This window comes from Dermochelys coriacea, chromosome 6, assembly GCF_009764565.3.
Source record: "Dermochelys coriacea isolate rDerCor1 chromosome 6, rDerCor1.pri.v4, whole genome shotgun sequence".
In the NCBI taxonomy this organism is placed as follows: Eukaryota; Metazoa; Chordata; order Testudines; family Dermochelyidae; genus Dermochelys; species Dermochelys coriacea.
In genome coordinates this window covers 15,749,245-15,771,522 of record NC_050073.1, presented here as the reverse complement: position 1 = coordinate 15,771,522, position 22,278 = coordinate 15,749,245, and the positions used below count along the sequence as shown (strand labels likewise).

Genomic DNA, 22,278 nt, shown 5'->3' with positions numbered 1-22,278 from the left:
AAATAAGAGCTGAATATGCCCCCACCCAGAACAATTTCCAGCATGAGATCCTGCTGATTTTAGTTACCTTTGTGCTTCTAAAGGCAAGAGAATCTGGCCCTAGCTTCCCATTGAACAAAATTACAATAATGAAAGATTAATAATATATATAGGAGCCAGACTCTCAGCTGCAGTAGAAATACACAAAGCGATCTTAAGAGGAAGATAAAGCATAGATGGCTGCCTGACTTTTTTACATGCTACGTGCATAGCTTGAGGCAGGGCTAATTCAGCTGCTTGTGCAAATTAGAGCAGCCTCAAGGTTATTCTAACTTGATGGTACAGTAAAGTCCCGCTCCTTCCCTTGTAGCCTTTGGAGGCCTAGAACTCCCCCTCTGTGGGGGAAGAAAGGGTGGTATAGAGCCCAAGGAGCCCAAATGGGACAGAAGGGGGGGCAAGATTTTAGTTTAAGAAATTCATCATACAGTGAGCCTGACCAGCACCTTTGTAGCCATTTATAAAAGTGCACAGTAGGTGTCATATGCCAGCTAATCAGAATGCATTTTACACCACTGCAAATAACTATGCAAGATGCAGGCAATGGTAAATAGGACCAATATGTCCTGCCTTGTGTAGAGAAGTGTTTCCTGTACCTTGGGATTGCTCTGCCAGCTGGGAAAACTCAGTGTCTCTTGTTGCACTCTGTCTCCCCAAACAAAATATGCTAAGTTGCTGTTTAAATTATCAATACTGCAACCCTAGTGATTATTTAGGAAGAATGAGCAATTGCACTGAACAGCTATAAAAAGAAACACTGGAGACTCTAGCAAAAGTGCAAATGTTTCACAAATCAGGGAAGGCAAAAAATCCATAATTTATTGCTTTTTATTCATCAAAGTGGGCATTTATCCCCTTCCAGTGAGAGACAATGCCTGCACAGCTGTCTCGCTCTTCCAGCGAGTGGGGGGAGGGGTCCTCATCCTCAGTGATGTTTAGTCTTTGTTATTCTTTCCAAGGTCTCCCCTCTCTGCTGCCAGGGCTTCATTTCACTCCCTTCCTTGGGCTCCAGTGCCCATCAGCCTCTTACCCTTGTCTTTGTTGCTATCCCACTCTTTGTCCTGTCCCCCGGTCTCTCTGCTGCAGGTGCCACTTAGCCTCTCCTGTGTCCCTGGTATAGTTTTCCTGTTCCTTTCCCTTCTCAGACCTGGTTCTGGCACAAATGAGCATTCACAAGCTGTATAGGAGCAGGGAGAAAAAGCTAAAACTTAGGCTATGTCTACACGACAGGCTATATCAGCATAACCTCTATTGATCAGGGGTGTGAATAAACCACCCCTTTGAGCCACATAAGTTACACCAACATAAGTGCTCGTGTGCACAGCGCCATGTTGGCAGGGGAGCTCTCTCCCGTTGACAGGGAACGTCATCACCAAACACGCTGCAGCATTGCAGCTGCGCCACTGCAGTGCTATTCACATAGATGTGCCCTAAATCTCTTGTGAAGGAGCAAAGCCACCAATGTACGTTGCCCCAGAGACTTAAACCCATTGTCCATACGCTGCAGGAGAGGAGAGTCCAACTGTGGCACAGGGCCAGGGAGAGGCTCACTGCAAAAAGATTGATGCATCCTGAAGACAATAGGCTAACACTGGAATCTTGCACTGAATGAAGAGGCTGCAGTGGAAGGTGGTGGCAGAGGACAGAAGCATGGCACCTGGTGCTAAGCTACCAAGAATAAAAGCAGGCAGTCCAGGGGGCTCCAGAGATTTTATCTTGCTACGGATGCCAGAAAACATCCATTCTTCCCAGCCAGCATTGCCAATTTTGGTTGGGCATGTTCCTGGAGATTTTATCACAGGACACTCTTTAATTAAAGATTAAGCTTTAATTCCGGGAGACTCCAGGACAATCCTGGAGGGTTGGCAACCCTATTCCCAGCCCTCAGTCTTGTGCAACAGGGTTAGCATGTATTTTGCAGTCCCCTTTTCTGAAGATGGGGTAGAGGCGAACATGATGAGGAGGGGAGCCATTCTGGAAATACTGAGCTGAATGTGAGACTCTCTCACTCATTTACGACAGGTTTCAGAGTAGCAACCATATTAGTCTGTATCCGCAAAAAGAAAAAGGAGTACTTGTGGCACCTTAGAGACTAACAAATTTATTTGATTTGATTTATTATTCGGATGCTGAAGTGAGCTGTAGCTCACGAAAGCTTATGCTCAAATAAATTTGTTGGTCTCTAAGATGCCACAAGTACTCCTCCTTTTCTTTTCACTCATTTATGGTGCTCTTGCTTTTAATGCTATCCTCCCTGCATATTTAGCTCCACTTCTTGCTGAATTTTGCAAGTTAGGTCACCTACCATGGTTGTGTTCACTGCATACACACCACAAAGTTAGTAAACATATAAACTCTCTTGCTGGAAGATTGCAACGTAATACTACATCAATTCATAGAATTCAGAGCGATAACACACAAGAACCCAAAAACCACAGAGAGAGAGAGAGAGAGAGAGCACACAGGCTGCTCCCTATGCAGAGAAGCACAGCTCACCTCATCTTACTCTAGGGAGCCAGCTGCAGATTGACTGCTGCTCGGCCCAGATCACACACTTCCCTTCAGAGCCTTCTGTCTGCAAGCAGGATCAGGAAAACCCCCTGACATTTAAAATGAAACTTATGATTTTAAGCACAGTTTTCAATACACCATAGACCCAAGCCAAACAATGTGGGTCCCTAACATTTTGAATGCACAGCTGGGTTCCTCTGCTTGGGTGGGATATGTTCTGGAAGTGGGGCACCTTCAGCAGTTATTCTGTGGAAGAACCTGCAGTGGGGCCTGCCAGCAGAGCAGAGGCACTCACAGAGATGTCAATTTCTTCCTGCAGACACTCAGATTTGCTAGTTATAGGGTAAAACCCCAGGCATCTTTCACAGTGGAGTAGCGCATATGCCCCAGATGGAACAATAAGCATAGCGTCTGAGTTTCCTTTTTTCTCTGAGTAGGGGGGCATGGAACCATCAGTTCTAGCAACAAAACCAAACTTCTCAGCCAAAAGCTTGAACAGATCCTGATCTCTTGCAGAGAACTGAACCTGCTTGGCAGTGGCTTTTATTTATTTATGTGGCCTTGGTCTCTTCCAGATTTAAATCAAAACAGAAGTGTTGAAATGATGGGAGAAAGGCCAGGCTTGAGGTACACAAATGCCACATCCAAACAAAATACTGGAACCCTCATCTTTGAGCTAGAGCCTCAATCAGACGGGCAGGGCTGGGAAAATGATCTAAAAGGAACCTGAAACACTTTCACTGATAAGAAAACAGAGGCACAGAGTTGCAGCCCAGCTTCTCAGAAATCACCACTCATTAGGGTGTCCTAAAAATTAGAGGCTTTTTGAAAACAGAGGCCTAAGTGACCTGCCTACATTGACACAGTAAGTCTGGCAGAGCAGGGATTGTCAAAGGTGCCAAAGGGAGTTGAATTCAGTGGGAGTTGGGTGCCTAATTCCTTAGGCACTTTGATAATCCCAGCCCCTAAATACTGACCCATACCCACAAGGCCATGCTCCCTCCAACCCTTTCTGCTAAGGGCCATTCATCACTAATGGGAGAAACTTGACAAACGTCCAGTGTGACAGGACCTCCATCCTCTCTAACATAGATTGTGGGTGGTTCCCATATTAGCTCAGAGGTTCTGGTGAGCAGAAAGCATTAAAAGTAGATGACTAAGCTCAAGCACTGGGGCTTAGGGTGGCAGCTGCCAGCAGGTTCCCTGTGAGAAAATAGACCCTACTGAGCTGAAGTAGCAAGTAGTTATCTCAAGGCAGTTACAAAGCTGCAGCTGAGGCTGTTTGAACAGGGGTTTGTGTGTCATAGCGAGAACTCATCGCAAAGTTCAAGTCGCACTTGTTTCAAAGGACACATAGTTCAGCAGCCCCCACTTGATTTCTACAACAATCCTGTGGTGGGTCAGAGTGTAAGGTCCTCCTCTCATAAAAAGGGAATTTATACATACTCAGCTGACTCTGCATTGCCCTTTGGACAGACACATCAACAACATGGGCTCAGCTCCCTCTCCCATTTCCCCTTTGGTTTTTTTTGTCACTGCAAACTGGAAACAGAGACAACTCAGAGCTGCTACCATGAACTTTGGCTGCAGCGTGAAATGTTTACTCTGGCCAATCAGGAAGTATTATCTAATATCCAAAATCAACAACTTGCCTGCTTAAACTGAATGACCCGATAGCTAAGATGAATGTCACACTGCAGATACCTACCCCATACTGGAGGTGTCTGATGTTTCCTAGGGGTGATACGTTTCCTCACCCAAGGAAAATACTTGAGCAGTTGAGCTACTGAAATGCCCCTTTGCTCGCAGACAGAAAAAGGATTGAGGCCCCAATTCAGCAAAGCACTTAAACATGTGCCTAAATCGCACTGACTTCAATGGGATTTAAAATGCTTTGTTGATTTGGGGCTATATAATCAGCCCCTTGGCAAACACAAGGAGTTCCAAAGCCCAGTTACAAAAAAAAAAAAAAGCCCAGTTATGTTACTGAATCTAAAAGCAAACAACGCATAGAAGGCCTGTCTCTCAGGGTACGTCTTCACTGCAGTTAACTTGCGTTATCTATGCTCAAGTTACTCCTCTCAAGTTAACCTAGCTTGCCTGAGAGCAGACACTGAGAAATAACACTTGAGCTGTTGCCCCTGAGAGACTTTGGGCTTGGCTACACTTACATTTTATAGTGCTCTAACTTGCTGGCACGGGGGTGTGAAAAATCACCCCCTGAGCGCAACAAGTCAGAGCGCTTTAAAGCACTAGTGTAAACAGGCTCTGAGCTAATCCCCTCGTGGAGGTGGATTACCAGGAACTCTAGGAGAGCTCTTTCCCAGCAGTTACGTGCAACCATACTCACACTTCAAAGTGCTGCCATGGGAGCGCTTTGAAGTTTCCAGTGTAGCCATGCCCTTAGTTAAGTTGACTGAACTGCTGGTGTAGGCAGCGCTAGGTCAACGGAATTCTTCTGCAACCTAGCTCCTGCCTCTCGGGCAATGGGAAAGCCCTTCCTGTCGCTGTAGTACGTATCTACATTGAAGCGCTGCAGCATTGTAGCTGTGCCCCTGTAGCGTTTTTAAGTGTAAACAGAGCCTTACACTGAGGTGCTGTACTCTCTCGTGGTGCTAAGACTTCTAAGGGTGTGTTCCATGGTTCTTAGGTGGACCCAGCTATGTTGTTCAGGGCTGTGAACAGCATCAGGCCCTGTGTGACACAGTTAGGTCGACCTAACCCCCACTATAGACGCAGCTAGATCGACCAGTTTTTTTCGCTGACCTCGCTGCTGCCTCTTGAAGGAGTTGATTTACTACAGCAACAGAAAAAAACCCTTTGTCACTGTAGCAAGTGTCTACACTACAGTGCAGTAGCACCAGTGCCACTGTCGTGCTTGTAATGTAGACATCCCATCAGCACTGCAGTAAGCAGAGTTGCTTCGTGAATTCTTTCCTAGTGAATTGGGAGAGAGCGTATCTGTTCTTTCTGGGCACACGGCAGGGGGGAGACTGTGGGAAGGCACTGGAGGACTAGCAGCACTCCAGTGGAGCTAACCTGCCTCCACACAGCAGAATGGTTGTGTTAGTAGACAACAAATTGTGCTAATTTAAGCTTTAGCCCATTCCCCTCAGTTCGGCCAGCCAACTCAAGTGAAAAGCTCTTGAGATAAGGGTTCCTCTGTGTGGACGGGACTCAAGTTTAGGTTTGGTATTCCTAAGGTAAAAAACATGCAGAAAAAATATCACTCTCACCAGGGAGCAGGAGGGGAAGCTTTTTTGAGGCCACTGAAAAAATAGCATAAAAGGCACTTAAAAAACCCTTAGCAGTTCACCTTAAAAAACAAAGCCACAGTGTATACATGGAGTCCAGCATTTCCCACCATGCCCACTTTCACGGTGCTGGGGCCACAGCCAGACTTAGGATTCAGGGGAAAGCCAGCTAAATTCTTCTTTGGTTCCTTATTTAACAAAGCTAGGACACCTCTTGCCCAGTGTGAGGCTGTGAATAATCCGTGAGCGTTCGTGTATCAGGATGATTTTTTCCTCTCAGCCTCTAGCAATCCATTTACATTTTTGAAGGACAAAAGTTTGAGCCAACTCCCACTGAAATCAATGGAAAATTGTATTTCAGAGATTTGAACCCATCCTTAAATGTGCAGTGGAAAGGGCTAGAAAAATCCATCTTTTCCACTGAAAAGGACTAAGATTAGCCTTGGTGGTTGAAGGGACCAAGAACATCAGGAATCTGGGCCTGAAATCTTTGCAGGACCCAAAGGTTTGTTCTGTGCTGGGCTGAGGAAGATGGTTGTTTCCAATGCTACATGTTCAAAGCAACTGAAAGCCTTAGGGAAACTACTGTATATAACCAGCCATGCACCTAACCTACAGCCAGGCTCATTCCCAGAGCACCAGTTTACCAGAACGTAGTGCACTATTTTCCTTGCATGCTACACCAGTAAAACAGAAAGATTAACTCCTCCCCTTTGCCATGCACAGCACATTATAAATGCAGTGGTACCAGAACTGCAGTGTTTTGGAGCCTAGATCTCCGTTTGGGCCCCACCCCAAGCCTCGCAGGGTACAGTGTGGTCACCCACAAACACCCTGTACCTGGTGGAAAGGCTGTATGCAGAAAGCCCTTAGAAATTAAGAATGACTTATCCCACAAGGGCTCTCCAAATCCACAAGGCCCATCCACAGTAATACTGAGCTCTGATCTAGCACTTCTCATGTTCCAAGAGCTTTTCAGACATGAACTGAACAAGGTGCAGGGCACCCCATAAGGCATCTGCTTTCAATTGTTGTGCATTATGCTTTTCCCTCTTAAAAAAATCAAGTGACTCCAGGACTATCATTTCTGGAGAGGAGGCAGCGTGGCCCAGTGGCTAGGACATGGGGCTAACTCAGGAGACCTAGATTCTATTCCTGTCTCTGCCACTGACTTGCTGTGTCCTTGGGCAAGTCACTTCCCCTCTGTGTGCCTCAGTTCCCCCTCCCATCCTGTATCTTGTCTATATGGTGTGTAAACTCTTTGAGGCAGGGACTATCCATTGCTGTGGGTCTGTACAGCGGGGTCTAGATCCTCAGGACAGACTTCAAGGAACTACCCAGTTACAAGTAACCAATATTTTAGTCACATGACAGCATGAAAATGAAGCACATCATCTTTGGCCTGGTTATATTCCTGTGCTGGTTATTTCAGAGAGCAGCGTGAATCCTCAGTCCAAGGGCTTTCCCATGCAGGAAGCCAGGCCGCAGTTTCCTATGTGTCCTTTCAATCCAATAGCAAACACTGTGAAGGCAGGAGCTTTAGCAGCAGAGATTTTGATGAGCTCCAAAACAGGTAACTCCCTGTGGGTTCTAAGCATTGGTATTTGCATTATTGGAAATACGTTATCTCCTAGGAAACTGGCTAGTTCCCAAGTGGATAAGACCACTTCAGAACTGGGGAGGCTTTGTGGGAGGCCAAGTATGGGAGGCCAAGGAAGGTTTCAACAGTGGCCTAATGGACTAGGTCAAAACTCTTGCTTTGATTGAATCTCCCTGTAACCATGCCTCAGTTCGGGACAACTAAGGATGCCAAATTCAGGACAAACTGCTGAGAAATAGGGCAAGACTGGTGGCTAATCCCCGCATAGGATATACCAAACCAGCAACAAAAGTAAACTTCTGTTTCACCACACTGGCTAACAAGAAGTCATAAAAGCAATTTCCTTAGGTATCCCAGTCCTTGTATTACCACCGAAAACACTGGATTTAAAGGTGAATGGTTCTTTAGAACCATTACATTAAATAAAAGATTCTGCTGATCCCAAAGGACCAGCTGCATACCCAGGTCAATATATAACTTAGATCTTCCCCAAAAAAAATCATACTGATGCCAATCCTTTAGTATCTAAAATCTAAACATTTATTCATAGAAAGAAAGGTGAGAGTTAAAATTGGTTAAAGGAATCAAACACATACAGTAATTGCAAAATTCTTGGTTCAGGCTTGTAGCAGTGATGGAATAAACTACTGGCTTAAGTCAAGTCTCTGGTTGCTTCCAAATCATTGGAAGGACCTCAGTCCCTTGGTTAGAATGCTCCCATTAGTATAAGTTCATGGTCCAGAGGCTGGAGCAGGAGAGGGGCAAAATGGAGGTGATTCCAGGGCCTTTTATAGTGTCTGCCATGTGAAGGGAATCCCATTGTCCTTACTATGGAAAGTTACAACAATAAGATGGAGTTTGGAGTCACATGGGCAAGTCACATGTCCATGCATTTTCCCTAGTAACAGCAGGAAGTTCCATTAAGTGCAGATGTGCGTCTCCCATGGTCCATTGTCAGTTAAATGTTCTTTCCACGGGCCACTCAATTTGAATAGTCCCTCCAAGATGTGCTGGTTAGCTGCCTTGTGGGCATAACCCCCAGGAGCAAACATTTGAAATCCAAATATAGAGTCAATATTCATAACTTCAATGATACATGCATACAGATAGCATAATCATAACCAGCAAATCATAACCTTCAAATCAACTTCTTACATGCCATATTTTGTACAAGATTTGTTGCAAATATACAACAGTGGTTGCAACAATAATCTATGCAATCATATTTTAATCAGATAATGTCACCTCCCCACCCCCAGAAACACTCACGGATCCTCAGCATCACATACCACCTGCCTCTGCATTACAGCGGTCTGACGTGTAACAGTAGAAACCAGCTGGGGCAGTGAATCTGCCAGGAACACAGGGTTGAAGGGGCTGGGAAGGAAGTGGGTTGGATGCAGAACAGCAGCAGAACTGAAGTGGGCAGCAGCGGCAGGAAACAGAAGTAAACTGGCCTTGGGGAGGCTGGACGGGAGAGAAGCTGAGTTTTGGATTGTGGGGCAGTGGGAGAGGAGTCTCAGCTCAGCTCTCACAAAGTTAATACAGACATGAATGGCTAGAGAGCTACTGAGGAGTGAAAAATGAGGGGGGGGGGCGGATGTAGTTTGCTGCGTTTGCACCAAGCTCATTCACTCACCAGTTCACGTAAACGCATTAAACTTCTAACTGCTCCCTCTGGTGGGGAACGTTGGTAAAACCACAACCACAGTGTGGTTTTTTGTTTTGGTTTGGGGTTTTGTTTTTTTTTTGTTTGTTTTAAGCAAGCCAGGCTTCTGGTGAAAGTTGCTGCACTGATACAGCACTGTAGCATGACAGCCTCTCCCTCTTCACTGTCAGGTCAGGCAGCAGTGGTGCAAGGTCTCTGTGCACTGTCCCACCTGCGTGTCTCAGCCCTGTACCCCTGAGTGTAGGTTCAGGAGCGTAGCCAGGGTTCAGGCATTAGTGTCACTTATGACAGTGACTTCTGGGATGTGGACTGTTGTCCAGCAAGAATGGGGGACAGGCCTTTACCTCATCTGACACACGCCACTGAATGTCCAGATTTTTGGTCACAGCCACCTGCCTGGATTCAAATCAGTCATCTAGAGGTATGAAATAGGATCTTAAACACTCAAGGCGGAGAAGACTAACATTTCACCTACAATTTTCCCCTCATGGTTGCTAACTCTATTAAAAAAAATCTATGACAAATTTATTTCAAAAGACATCTATTAAATGAAACGAGTATCAGCTGCCCAGGTCCACTGAGAAATGCAACAAACAGCAAGGGAGCACAAATGATGGCAGGGGGACAATTCACTGCGTGTTTTTAGTAATTATTTGTATTACAGCAGCACTCAGAAATCGCACCCATTTGATATCAAGGACCCATTGTGCTCAGTCCTGTACACAGGCAGTGAGACTGTCCCTGGAAATAGGCAAGCTAGACACAGGGTAAGAGAAAGAAATCCTCTCCATTTTACAAAGGGGGGGAATTGAGAGAGACGGAATTGTGCAAGGCCAAACAGAAAGCTGTGACAGAGCCAGGAACTGACCTTGGATATTAAGAAGTCCCAGGCCAGTTCTTTAACCATGAGACAGTCCTTCCTCTTTGATTGTGCAAGTGTCACAAGGGCCTAACTAATCTTGCAGAACCTTTAATACTGTTGGCAATGTGCATGATGGAAAAGAACCCAGGGTAGCAGTTAGAATACACACTTTGTAAATTGAGCAAATGGAAATCAGAGAGACTCAATAGACATGGAAGCCCATGTTGCCTATTTTACAGTCCCTTTTCAAAGCTGCAACTCCTTCCTTGACTTGCCCACTTGCATCTCAGAGTGGCAGTGAACAAATTCACCAATGGCTGGCAGAGCCCTGCTGCAATAGCTAGGCACTGTGAAATGCACTCAGTGAAGTGAGCTCAACCGTCATCCATTACTGAGCCCATTTCTGCACTTTGAATCTCTTATCCCCTGCAAGCCCTCACATCTCCTCTCTAGATTTTATAAAGCAGCGTGAGAGCGCAGTCACATATGCTCATCTAGAGACACAATAGATTTCCAGAGCCAAGATCAGCTGAGGGGCATTTCATGGACTTCTACTCTGTAGAAAAATGGAAAAAGTTAAAGTTCTAACTTGCTCTGCGAAGCTAGTTTATATAGTGACTAACCACCAAGGAAAATTATAATCAATAAGGGGGTTCCAAAGAGGATGGATCTAAACTGTTCTCAGTGGTACCAGATGACAGAACAAGGAATAATGGTCTCAAGTTGTAGTGGGGGAGATTTAAGTTGGATGTTAGGAAAAACTTTTTCACTAGGAGGGTGGTGAAGCACTGGAATGGGTTACGTAGGGAGGTGGTGGAATCTCCTTCCTTAGAGATTTTCAAGCTCAGGCTCAACAAAGCCCTGGCTGGGATGATTTAGTTGGGGATTAGTCCTGTTTTGAGTAGGGGGTTGGACTAGATGACCTCCTGAGGTCCCTTCCAACCCTGATATTCTATGATTCTAAAGAAGAGATTCCAAAAGATGATAAACAATGGGAGAAGATCACTTCTGTCTAGTGGCTAAGAAGAGAAAGGACTTTTCTTCTAGCTAGCTTATTATAAATATTCAAGTAGAGTTGACTGGCCCCAGCCATGACCTAGGCCTCATTATAAGAACATATTGCACGTGGCACAAGGAGAGGGCACCCTTCCCAGTGCTTACAGTCTAAACAGACAAGAGACAAATCACGAGAGACAGGAAGCGTTGTCCCCATTTTACAGATGAAACCCAGAAATTAAGGGCCAGATTTTCAAGTGCTCAACACCAAGCAGATCCCATGTTGACACTTAAAGCCAAATATTCAAGACAGCTCAGGACTGAAACAGTGCTGATCTCTGGGGCCACTTAATTAGGTACCTAAATGGCAGCTGAACTCTTTTGAAAATCCAGCCCCAAATGACTTGTCCATGGTCACACGGGGAGTTACTGTGGCAAAACGAGGAATTAAATGCAAATCTCCTGTGTTCCCCGCCCCAGTGTCGTAACCACTAGACCATCCTTCTGCTCTAGCTTAGGACTTGATTCTGCACAGAACAGGGGAGGAGTTTTGCCCTATGATTTCAAGGTGAAAAGCGACGAGCAGGACAGAGTCCAGTGTTAAGAGGCTGCTACACAGTCACAACATCCCTGCTGCATGCTACCACGATGGCCCCTATAAAAACGTTTGGCTTTTTGAACACCTAGTAATCTTTTAAAAAGCACTGGGTTGGCGTTTTGCCATCAAGTAAAAAGAATGAAGGGAGACACGTGCCATAGGAGTGGGGATCTTCAACTGGCTTATAATTTCTCCCTAAGGAGTCTCAAGGGGAAAGCCACTCCAGGTTATGTCCATGCCAACAGCAGCCCAGGCTTGGAAAGTTCTTCATGCCAGTCCAGGATGTGCGGTGGAAATGATAGTCTACTTAGACTGTAAGTTCTTTAAGGGCAGGGACCATCTTTTTGTTCTGTGTTTGTACAGTGCCTAGCACAATGGGCGCTGGTTCATACCTAGGGCTCTTAGGTACTCTGGCAACACAAATAATAAAATACTACTATTAATTACTTTATTGTGACCAGAGGAGAAGACATTATGATTAGGATTGGATTGACCTGTATCCTATTCCTAACTCTGCCACTTGCCTGTTGGATGATGTTGGGCAAGTCATTTCACTGCTCCGTGCTTCAGTTTCCCCATCAATCGAATAGCAATAGTGATACTTGATCTCTTTTGTAAGGTGTTTTGAAAGCTCTGGATGAAAAGTGATAAGACAGCTAGGGATTATTACTGAGTACCTTTTAACTGTTAACCATAGCTCCAAAGGGTGCAAAGATGCCAGCTTGGCTGCTGTAATTCCTACCCTCAAAGGAGCAGTCCTGACTAATATGTTTCTTACCCAGAAGCATGTGTTTCGAGAACGAATACATCCCATGTACCTTTGTTACACTTTTTTGGAAGAGCAGAGCATTACTCTTCTGTCAATAACTGCTAGAACAAATATTATTCTAAAGATAGTCTCTGGTCTGATCTTGTGATTCAATGAAGCCCTGCACATAGTCTGTGCTGGAGAAGCAGTGTAAAGATATGGACTTGCTCAGATCCTTTAGTCTAAACATGCTGTTCTTTAACTGATTAGCAAGGCTTGAAAGTGAGGGCACATGAGCTAAGCATTCAAGGGGCAAGCTCAAGATTTGGTGGAGGCAGGGAGGCAATTTACCAAATATTAGTTGTATGGATTTTCCTCTTCAGGCATCTTGCTAAGATTGTGCTGATGTGGGTGGGCACAGCAGGCCAGTACAGTTGCTAATCCTCTCATTCGGAAACATATAACGTTGACCTAGACCAAATTTGACAGAAGATCTGTCCTCCAAAACTTGACCCAGAAAAGCGATGTTCTTAACAAAACCTGCACCTTCCTAGGAGAGATGGCAGCAGAGAGCGCTGCATGCCTGAGGAAATATCAGTGATTTACAACAACAAAATAAGAGTAAAAGGAGCAGAGGCCAACTCACTGCTTGAATTCTGAGAGCTGCAAAAAACCCAGCCAACAACTCCAAAGGAATGCTTACAGCATTCCTCATACAAGTGTGTGTCAGCAGCCTCTAAATCTAGGCCAAGGGAAGATTCCTGCAGATGAGAGAGATGGGGTTCGGGTGGTGGTGGTGGTGGTGGTGGTGGTGGAGTTCTATTTGTAGGCTTTGTTCCATTCAGAGAAGTTCTCTGCCTCTTCCCGTTTCCTCTATTCCCTGCACCTCTCCTCCTCTGTCTATTGGATCCAGTTTGACACTAAAGAAGCTTCTATGACAAGAATCTGTGTAATAAAAGCCAAGGAACCCTGGGTGCAGTTGGTGGAAATGATTTGACTAATAGAAACAGCAGAATTCAATGGCAGGTGTGGACAGAACTGGAACACGGAGATGGGGAAAAATATCCCTTCAGAGTGGTAGGTGGTATAGGATTTGAGTCAACAAGTGCCCCTGTGTCAAGAGTCAGAATATTCCCCGCTTTCCTCTGGAAGTCATTCTGCTCTTTGGAATCATTCCCTTTAGCTCCCTGCCAGTCTGACTGATACATGGGGAGAAAACATTCACACACTCTCTAGTCAGTACAGAGCAAAAAGCAATAAATGGACAAACTGCTTGTAAAAAACAGACACCAGCTTTTCAAGGGTCATTGAGGAAGCATCAGCAGGGCTGAGAAATAAGTGCAGTCTCTCTCTCGGAAGGTGAGCGCTACCTAATGTACCTGAAAGGTAAAGTCTAGCAAACTTAGATGATTACATTAACTTCTCCTCGTCTCATTTGCTGTTAGTCCCAGCTGCACATTTCAGATTTGGATCCAAACTTCAGGTCTGGACAGATCTGGGTTTTTGGTTCAGACCACCTCATTTATTTAGAAAGGAGAGAGAGTTTCTCCTTCTGAGCTGGCTCAATTTAATATCAAATGCGGCCTCTGTCTCAGGACTGGGTCCTGCTTTTTGGGAAACAGATGTGTTTCATCTAAGAGGGAATGCTAGAAAGTAAGGAAATGAGTAAGGAGAACTAGGGATTGGCATTTGTCCTGATTCCAGCCACCAGTGCAAACCCTTATTGCACACAAGTAAAGGCAATGAAGAAACTAACCGCTGCGTGGAACTAAGATTAGCTGCACTAGTGCAAATCACAGTTTAACAGTTTACCCGGACTACATTAAGGGTCTGCACTGATCCATCCACTACAGTGGCAGGAATTGAGGCATGTCCCCAGTGTAAATAAGGCCCAGGAGTTACTGTTTGTAAGGAGATGTCCTGCTGAGTCCTATTTTACCAAATGTTGCTACCCACTTTTCTATGCCATCCTCTTCCACAGCAGAGCCCCATCTGCAGTAGGTGGAAAAAGGCTCATCAATGACGTCTATTACTTAAAACAGGGAGAAAGTGGAAGATGAATGATATAAACCTGCAAGCACCAAAGAATGATCTGAAAACAAGGATGGGAGAGGACCACATAGCCAGGAGAAGAGTAAGACCTGCAGTGGTTGCTCTCCCAAAAAGAAAAGATCCACACCCACTGGAGGCCAAATGCACCAGGGTTTCAAGACAGGAATATCTTTAGCTCACTGGGTCAACTAGTGTAGCATCTCCTGCCCATTCATTAATAATGCATGCATCTGGAAACAAGGAAGCAAGGTGTTCAAAACCCAGCCGTGGGTCCAAATGACATAAGCATGGTCATGAAAGAAAAACCTCGAAGTCCTTCCTAACCAGGATAAATACATCACAGCTTCAGGAAACAGTCTGTCCATATATGCAGTGACGCTGAACTTATATCCAGGACTTAACTGGATCAGGGAAATTATCTGATGGTCAGGCATATGTACACTTTCCCCCAAACTGGAGCCCCACAGGACTGACGAATGAGAGGTACCTTTACAGTGAATAGTTTAAGTGTTGCAGATTGGACCATTGTTTGAGGAGGGAGTGGTGCTGACCCACTTCGCCAGCTCCATGTGAGCCTCACCCCAGATATGTACACTCATACCTACCCACTGGGTCTTAGCTTACCCCACAGCCCTTTTCCAACATGAAGTGTAGCATGGACAGTAACTCACAGTACAATGTTCCCTGCAAAGCCAGGCAGATTGCTTTCTGGAGCAGAGCAGGCCCTGTGTTACTCAAACCCTGGACTTCTGGTGCTTGGGAGACCCAATGGGTGAGCTAGGTAGTCTAGCTTTTCCCCCTGGATGGTGGCGTCTGAGAGCTCCTCCTCTCCTCTGTCCAGGTTGGCTCTCCTCTCCCCTACTAGTTCCAGTTTGTGACTTGATGGGTGTAATAAAATGTTAACCTGTGTTATACTGTTCATCCACTAGATGGCACTAGGTGTAAAATAACTTATTTAAGCTACCCTCATCCATCCTTGGCAGTGCATGAAAGGATCTTTTGATGTACAAATCTGATGTGTATCTTGCTCAGAAGTAAGTTCTGTAGTCTGTCTGTATCTAATACAGGATCATGACGGATGGTTCTGGTTTCTTGTCCTGCCTGATGCTGAGAGTTTGGAGGACAGATAGCTGCAGGGAACACTGGGTAAAGCGGAGGCTTCAGATCAGCTGGGTTCCTCTTGCAGAGCTGCACTGTCACATCTGCTGGTTTGTTTTTTCCCCCCAGCCCCATTCTACCTTGCACAGAGCGGTCAAAGGGCTGCAGCTGCTGCAAGTTGACTCCTTTTCCTTCCTCCAAACATTGTACTTGTTTGGCTTGTACACCTGCGCATGTTGGGCTAGTGGAAAAATTTCCATCAAAAAACTTTTTTGGACAGAAAATTGGGTTTTCACAAAACAATATTTTTGATGAAAACTATTTGCTTTTTTTGAGCTTTTTCAAATTTTCCTCAGAAAAGTGTTGGGTTTTTTTGGTCAGTTGGTTTATTATTATTTAGCTTAGTTGCACTGAGAAGTTCCAGTTAGGCATTAGGCCTTAATTGTGGTAGGTGCTGTACCCTCATGTAATTAAAACAAAACAAACAAACAAAAAAAACAGTTCCTGCACCAAAGAGCCTACATCTTAGCAGATGATGAAAGACAAAAGACAGTTATCTGTTTCCTAACTGGTGTTCTTCGAGATGTGTTGGTCATGTCCATTCCATGTTAGGAGTGTGTGCTCGCCACATGTACCGCTGCTGGAAGTTTTTCCTTCAGTGGTATCCGTAGGGGACTGGCTCTGGCGCCCTCTAGTGTGGCGCCCACATGGCATGATATAAGGGGCACCACTGGCTCCTTCCACCATCAGTTCCTTCTTGCTGGAAGGACAGTGGGGAAGGAGGGTGGATTGTGGAATGGACATGAGCAACAAATCTCGAAGAACACCAGTTACAGAACAGGTTGATGTAAAAACATCGAGGCCATGTTATCCCTCAGCACTCAAACCACTCGGTTGGATAACTGTGGGAGGAAAACCATGCAGGCTTGGCGAACAGCCCTGAGTTCTGACATTTATATGCATACCTTGCGTCCACATCGTGCCAAGGTGTGCTCCCCAGCCGAGGTCTGAGGCATCTGGTGTCAGCAAAGTTATAGATGACCAGGCTGGGAGGAAAAAAGAAAGGAGGCTGGAGAACCGGAGGAGGGCAGGATCCAGGACAGTGGCTGGAATGTCACCCTTGGGCAGACCCTCAAAATGCCTGCTTCAACTCCTGCTGGGAGCGGGAAGAGCTGGCCTGTGCCGAGGTAGAGGGCTGCTGGCTCTGATGATGTTTGTAGCCTTGCCCTTCTTCTGGAAAGGCTCTTACCAAGGCAGCATGAATGGAGGGAAGAGACACAATAGATGCATAGCAGTGGCTGCAAACATTCCCTGTGGAAACTGAACATGATGATGAACCCACTCTATCCCACTGAAGTGCACCACTCCCTCCACTTTCCAAAGTACCGGGGGGTGCATGTGTGTGAGAGAGACACAGAGAGAGAGAGAGTGTGAGTGTGTGTCGCGCATTGCCCCTTTAAGTATGCTGACCATACTCTAAGTACACTGCCTTTTAAAGTAGATCAGCAAGTTGAAACAACAGCTGCTGCCAGCAAAGTCTCCCAGTCCTGAGCCCTGTCGTGTCTGTCCGTCCCCCTGCTCTGTGGAGATGGGGTACAGGGAGCGGGGGGAGGGGGACACCTGACATCAGCACCCCCTTCCCCTCCATCCCCTGCACAACAAGCAGGAGGCTCCTGGGAGCAGCTCCAAGGCCGAGGGCAGGAGCAGCACATGGCAGTGGGGGGGAAGGGACAGCTGAACTGCCCAGCAATTGATAGTCTGCTGGGTGGCTGCTGCACAGGGAACTTAGGGGAGCTGCCGGCCCATCCTGGTTCCAAGCCCCCACCAGCTAGCTCCAACGGGCTGCTCTTCCTGCAAACAGTGGACAAAGGAGACAGCTGCCAAACAACATTATAAGGGAACATTGTGCAACTTTAAACGAGCATGTTCTCTAACAGATCAGCGACAAAGCAATGAAACAATGTTAACTGGGACGATGGTAAGTGAGGAGTTACTGTACATACCTACAAACCAGGAGCATACAAGTTCTTATCAGCCCTCCCTAACTTTTGCTATCACCAGCCTTCAGTGGCCAAGGTCCTATAGCATGAATGCACATATAGAGCCTGCACCTCAAACTGGAGAGGTCAGCCCTGGCGGAGGGTAAGTGTGTTCTACACTCTGGAAAAGTAACTTCAAAGACTGGTGCCTTTGGTTTCAGACCAGTAAGCTAGAGGCCCTAATTGATGTGAGCTCAGAGGCCCATGCCTGGAAATAAGCTCAGCAAGCCAGAGAGGTAAGTAACAAGGTCACAAATGTTTTCTCTCATCAGTATATGAGGGTACATGTCCTGAATCAGTCAGTCCTAGCATTTCATGCTAGGAGCCACTGAGCCAATGAGCTCACGAAGGCCATGGCTTTGTTTGACATAAGCCCAGTAAACTAGAAGTGCTGGCCAGATGACATCACACATGCCTGCCTCTAGACACGAGTCCAATCAGCTCAAAGTGATGCATGCCAGAGAGCAATCCAGACAGCACTGAGGATTGAATTTGTGCCATTTGTCTGTTGTGTCTCAGGCCCGGTCTACACACCGGGGAAGGGGAGACCCTCGTCATTAGAGACTGGATAATGACCCTCATCATTAGAGACTGGATTGCTGCAACATGCTTTACCTGAGGCTACCCCTTAGAACCAGTCAGTAACTTAGGCCTGGTCTACACTTGAACATTTTGCCAACAGCTATATCCATGAAGAGTGTGGAAAAGAAACCACACCCCTAGCTGACAGAACTATGCCAGCAAAAGCCCTACTGACAAACAGCTCATATCATTAAAAAGTGGTACAGCTTATTGGTACAGCTTATTTTGTTAGGAGAACCGGTATACCCCAGGCTGACAAAAGAACTTTTTTTTGCCAGTAAAAGTTAAGCTGCGTCTCCACGAGGAGGATTTGCTCATACAGTATGTGAGCAAACTTTCTAGTGCACAACACTGGTGCTCGCTTGTGAAGCTGAAATATCTAGATGGGCGTATACCATACCAGTGTGCTGTAACCCGCACTGGCTGCTGATTAGATTCAGGATAGAGTTTAAGGTGTGGGCATTGACCTATGAAGCAGTTAGTGGTCTGAGACCTACCTACCCCAAGAACTTGCTTCTCCCCACCTATGATATTACTGCAGCTGTGGTGAGCAGAGGTGCTGAAGGGGAAACCCCTTGGTTTACAAGGCAAGGACAAGGCTGTTTGTGAGGGCCGTTTACTCTGGAACTCACTCTTCCTGGTCCAAAACAGCCCAACTTTGTGATTAATTTATCAAGCATTGGGGAGGATGACTGAGCAATACTGGGGGGGGAGAGGGGTTAGTTTTTAGAGTGGGTGAGTTAGTCTGTAGTTGATGGCCCAGATGGCTGCTTATTTGGTCATTTGTTGGGATGGGTTTGTTCTAAATGTTAAAGACCTTGCATATCTTCCAGTTGTCTATACTTAACTTCTGTGCCAAAGGCTCCTGCAATTTTGCGTAATGCCATTGTGGCAGGCCAAAAAATTGGCAGCAGCTTCATTTAATTTCTTTTTTAAAATAGAGGGTTTTATTGAATGCAAACAAATCACACAATCAGCCCAGCAGTTCTTGTGTTACTGATTTTTACATTAAATTCTAATCTGTTTCACGATGTCACTACATTGACTATAAGAATGGCCATATTAGGTCAGACCAATGGTCCATCTAGCCCAGTATCCTGTCTTCCAACAGTGGCCAATGCCAGGTGCCCCAGAGGGAATGAACAGAACCAGTAATCAAGCGATCCATCCCCTGTAGCCCATTCCCAGCGGGCAAACGGAGACTAGGGACACTTCAGAGCATGGTTTTGCATCCCTGCCCATCTTGTCTAATAGCCATTGATGGACCTTCCTCATGAACTTATCTAGTTCTTTTTTGAACCCTGTTATAATCTTGGCTTTCACAACATCCTCTGGCAAAGAGTTCCACATATTGACGGTGCGTTGAGAGAAGAAATACTTTAGACTTAGCTATCTTGAGTAGTTTTTTTTTTTATCATCTGCAAATTTTGCCGCCACCTCACTGTTTACCCCTTTTTCCAGATCATTTATGAATATGTTGAACAGAACTGGTCCCAGTACAGACCCCTATGAGGCACCACTATTAACCTCTCTCCATTCTGAAAAATGACCGTTTATTCCTACCCTTTGTTTCCTATCTTTTAACCAGTTACCAATCCATGAGAGGACCTTCCCTCTTACCCCATGACTGCTTACTTTGTTTAAGGGCCTTTGGTGAGGTACCTTGTCAAAGACTTTCTGAAAAGCTAAGTGCACTATATCCACTGGATCACCTGTGTCTGCATACTTGTTCACCCCATCAAAGAATTCTAGTAGATTGGTGAGGCATGATTTCCCTTTACAAAAGCCATGTGTACTCTTCCCCAACAAATCCTGGTTCACCTATGTGTCTGATCATTCTGATCTTTACTATAGTTTCAACCCATTTACCTGGTACTGAAGTTAGGCTAACTGGCCTGTAATTGCCTCTGGAGCCTTTTTTTTTTTTAAAAAAAAATTGGCATCACATTAGCTGTCCTCCACTCATCTGGTACAGAAGCCGATTTAAATGATAGGTTACAGACCACAGTTTGTATTTCTGCAATTTCACATTTGAGTTCCTTTGGAACTCTTGGGTGAAAGTACCATCTGATCCTGGTGGCTTCTTACTGTTTAATTTATCAATTTGCTCCAAACCTCCTCTAATGACACTTCAATCTGGGACAGTTCCTCAGATTTGTCACCTAAAAGAATCTCTCAGGTTTGGGAATCTCCCTCACATCCTCAGCCGAGAAGACCACTGCAAAGAATTCATTTAGTTTCTCCGCAATGGCTTTTTATTCCTTTTATGCTCCTTTAGCATCTCTCAATTGTCCAGTGGCCCCACTGGTTGTTTAGCAGGCTTCCTGCTTCCGATGTACATATACATTTTTTTTAGCTGTTACTTTGAGTCTTTGGCTAACTGTTCTTCAGATTCTTTTTTGGCCTTCCTAACTATACTTTTATACTTCACTTGCCAGAGTTTATGCTCCTTTCTATTTTCCTCAATAGGATTTAACTTATACTTTTTAAAGAAGCCTCGTGTAATGCAAATGAAGAACTTTAGCAGGAAAGTGCTAATTCTTACAAATTTGAAGGCAAGTGGTCAGTGTGTGTGATGATCAGAGATCAAAGACTCTAAATGCATTCCTCTCTCCACTAATCAAACAGCGAGCCCATGGGGGTGGTGACCCTGTCAGATTGTTCTAAGAGAATGAATATAAATATGGATAGAAAGAAAAATCATTAATCTCTGCACTGCTTGGATTCTAAGAGGGTGGAATAACTGAACAAAAAGACAGATCCCCAGAGATATTCTGGGTAACTCTGAGAAACTTTTGGGAAACTGGCAGATTCCTACAATTCTGCTACCATTTGGAATTCTAGATTGTGACTCACTTATACCTATATTTTACTGCTTCTCCATAACTCATTTCTTTTTCTTCACTAATAAACCTTTACTTAGTTTACTGTAGCTCTGGCTACCAGCATTTTCTTTGGTGTGAGATTGAGGACGCAATTCAGCCCGAGCTGAGTGACTGGTCTCCTGAGACTGGGAGTAACCTGGAATATTTGTGATTTTTGATGGTAAGTGACCATTTATAACATAGTCCATCTTGCCTGGGTGGCAAGATACACTAGCATGCAAAGGGGACTGTCTGACACCCCTATGAGACTATTGCAGTACTTTAGGAATTCACATTTGTTACTGGCTTGGTGAAATCCAATTATAGATCATACTACCAGTATAGGGTGTCTGCCCTGCTTTTGACAGTCTGCCCTGAGGTAGGCACTGATGGTTGTGAGCCACTCCAGACAGTGTGACAGTAATTACCAGAGTTGAAATTTGACCAGTGTGAAAGTTCCTCCTCTACCTTGGTGGGTTCTGCGCTTATTGGCGGATTTTGCTCGCCTCAGAGATTCACAGTAGCCCTCATTTTGGCCACTTTCATGGCTCAAATCTGCCGTTCACTCAGATAACCTCATCACTGGCCAGCATGGGAAAAAAAAAAAGAGTAAGAACAATCCCCGCGGTTTCTGCTAATTCACCATGTGGGTTGGGGAACAGCTCAGAGACCTTCCCCTCTGGGGGAACCTCCTGTGTTGGGTCCGGAGGTGGGAGGCTTGGGGGGAACCCGGACCCACCCTCTACCCCGGGTTCCAGCCCAGGGCCCTGTGGACTGCAGCTGTCTAGAGTGCCTCCTGGAACAGTTGCACAACAGCTACAACTCCCTGGACTACTTCCCCATGGCCTCCTCCCAACCCGTTCTTTGTCCTTACCGCAGGACCTTCCTGCGGAGGTCTGTTAATGCTTGTACTCCTCAGTCCTCCAGCAGCACATCCTCTCACTCCCAGCTCCTTACACGCATACCTCACTAACTGGAGTGACAGCCTTTTTAAACCAGGTGTCCTGATTAGCCTTAATTAATTCTAGAAGCTTCCCAATTGGCTACAGGTTCCCAAATTAGCCTGCCTGCCTTAATTAGTTCTAGAGTGTTCTGGAATAGTCCTTGTTACCTTACTCAAGGAAAAGGGACCTGCTTAACCTGGAACTAATGTATCTACCTTCGGCCACTCTCTTTTAGCCATCTGGCCTAACCCTGTCATACCAGATAATATCCCTATTTTTGCAAAAGATACCACAAGATCTTTAATGATCCCAAGTGGTCAGGTCTTTGGTTAAATCAAATCCAAAAGATAGGGGGGACAGTGCTGCTGAAAGTGCTAACCCAAGGCTGGGGCATGGGTTCAGGATTGATCAGAGAGAATAAATGC

The 22,278-nt window shown here is 45.5% G+C and overlaps 1 long non-coding RNA gene across 1 annotated transcript in view; it reads left to right on the top strand.

Annotated features, from left to right (window-relative positions):
- Nucleotides 1-22,278, top strand: part of LOC122460535 — a 50,437-nt gene that overhangs the window by 26,095 nt on the left and 2,064 nt on the right. The window contains exon 2 of the long non-coding RNA XR_006281902.1: nt 11,727-11,840. This is a non-coding gene — a long non-coding RNA (uncharacterized LOC122460535). The remainder of the gene's footprint in view (nt 1-11,726; nt 11,841-22,278) is intronic.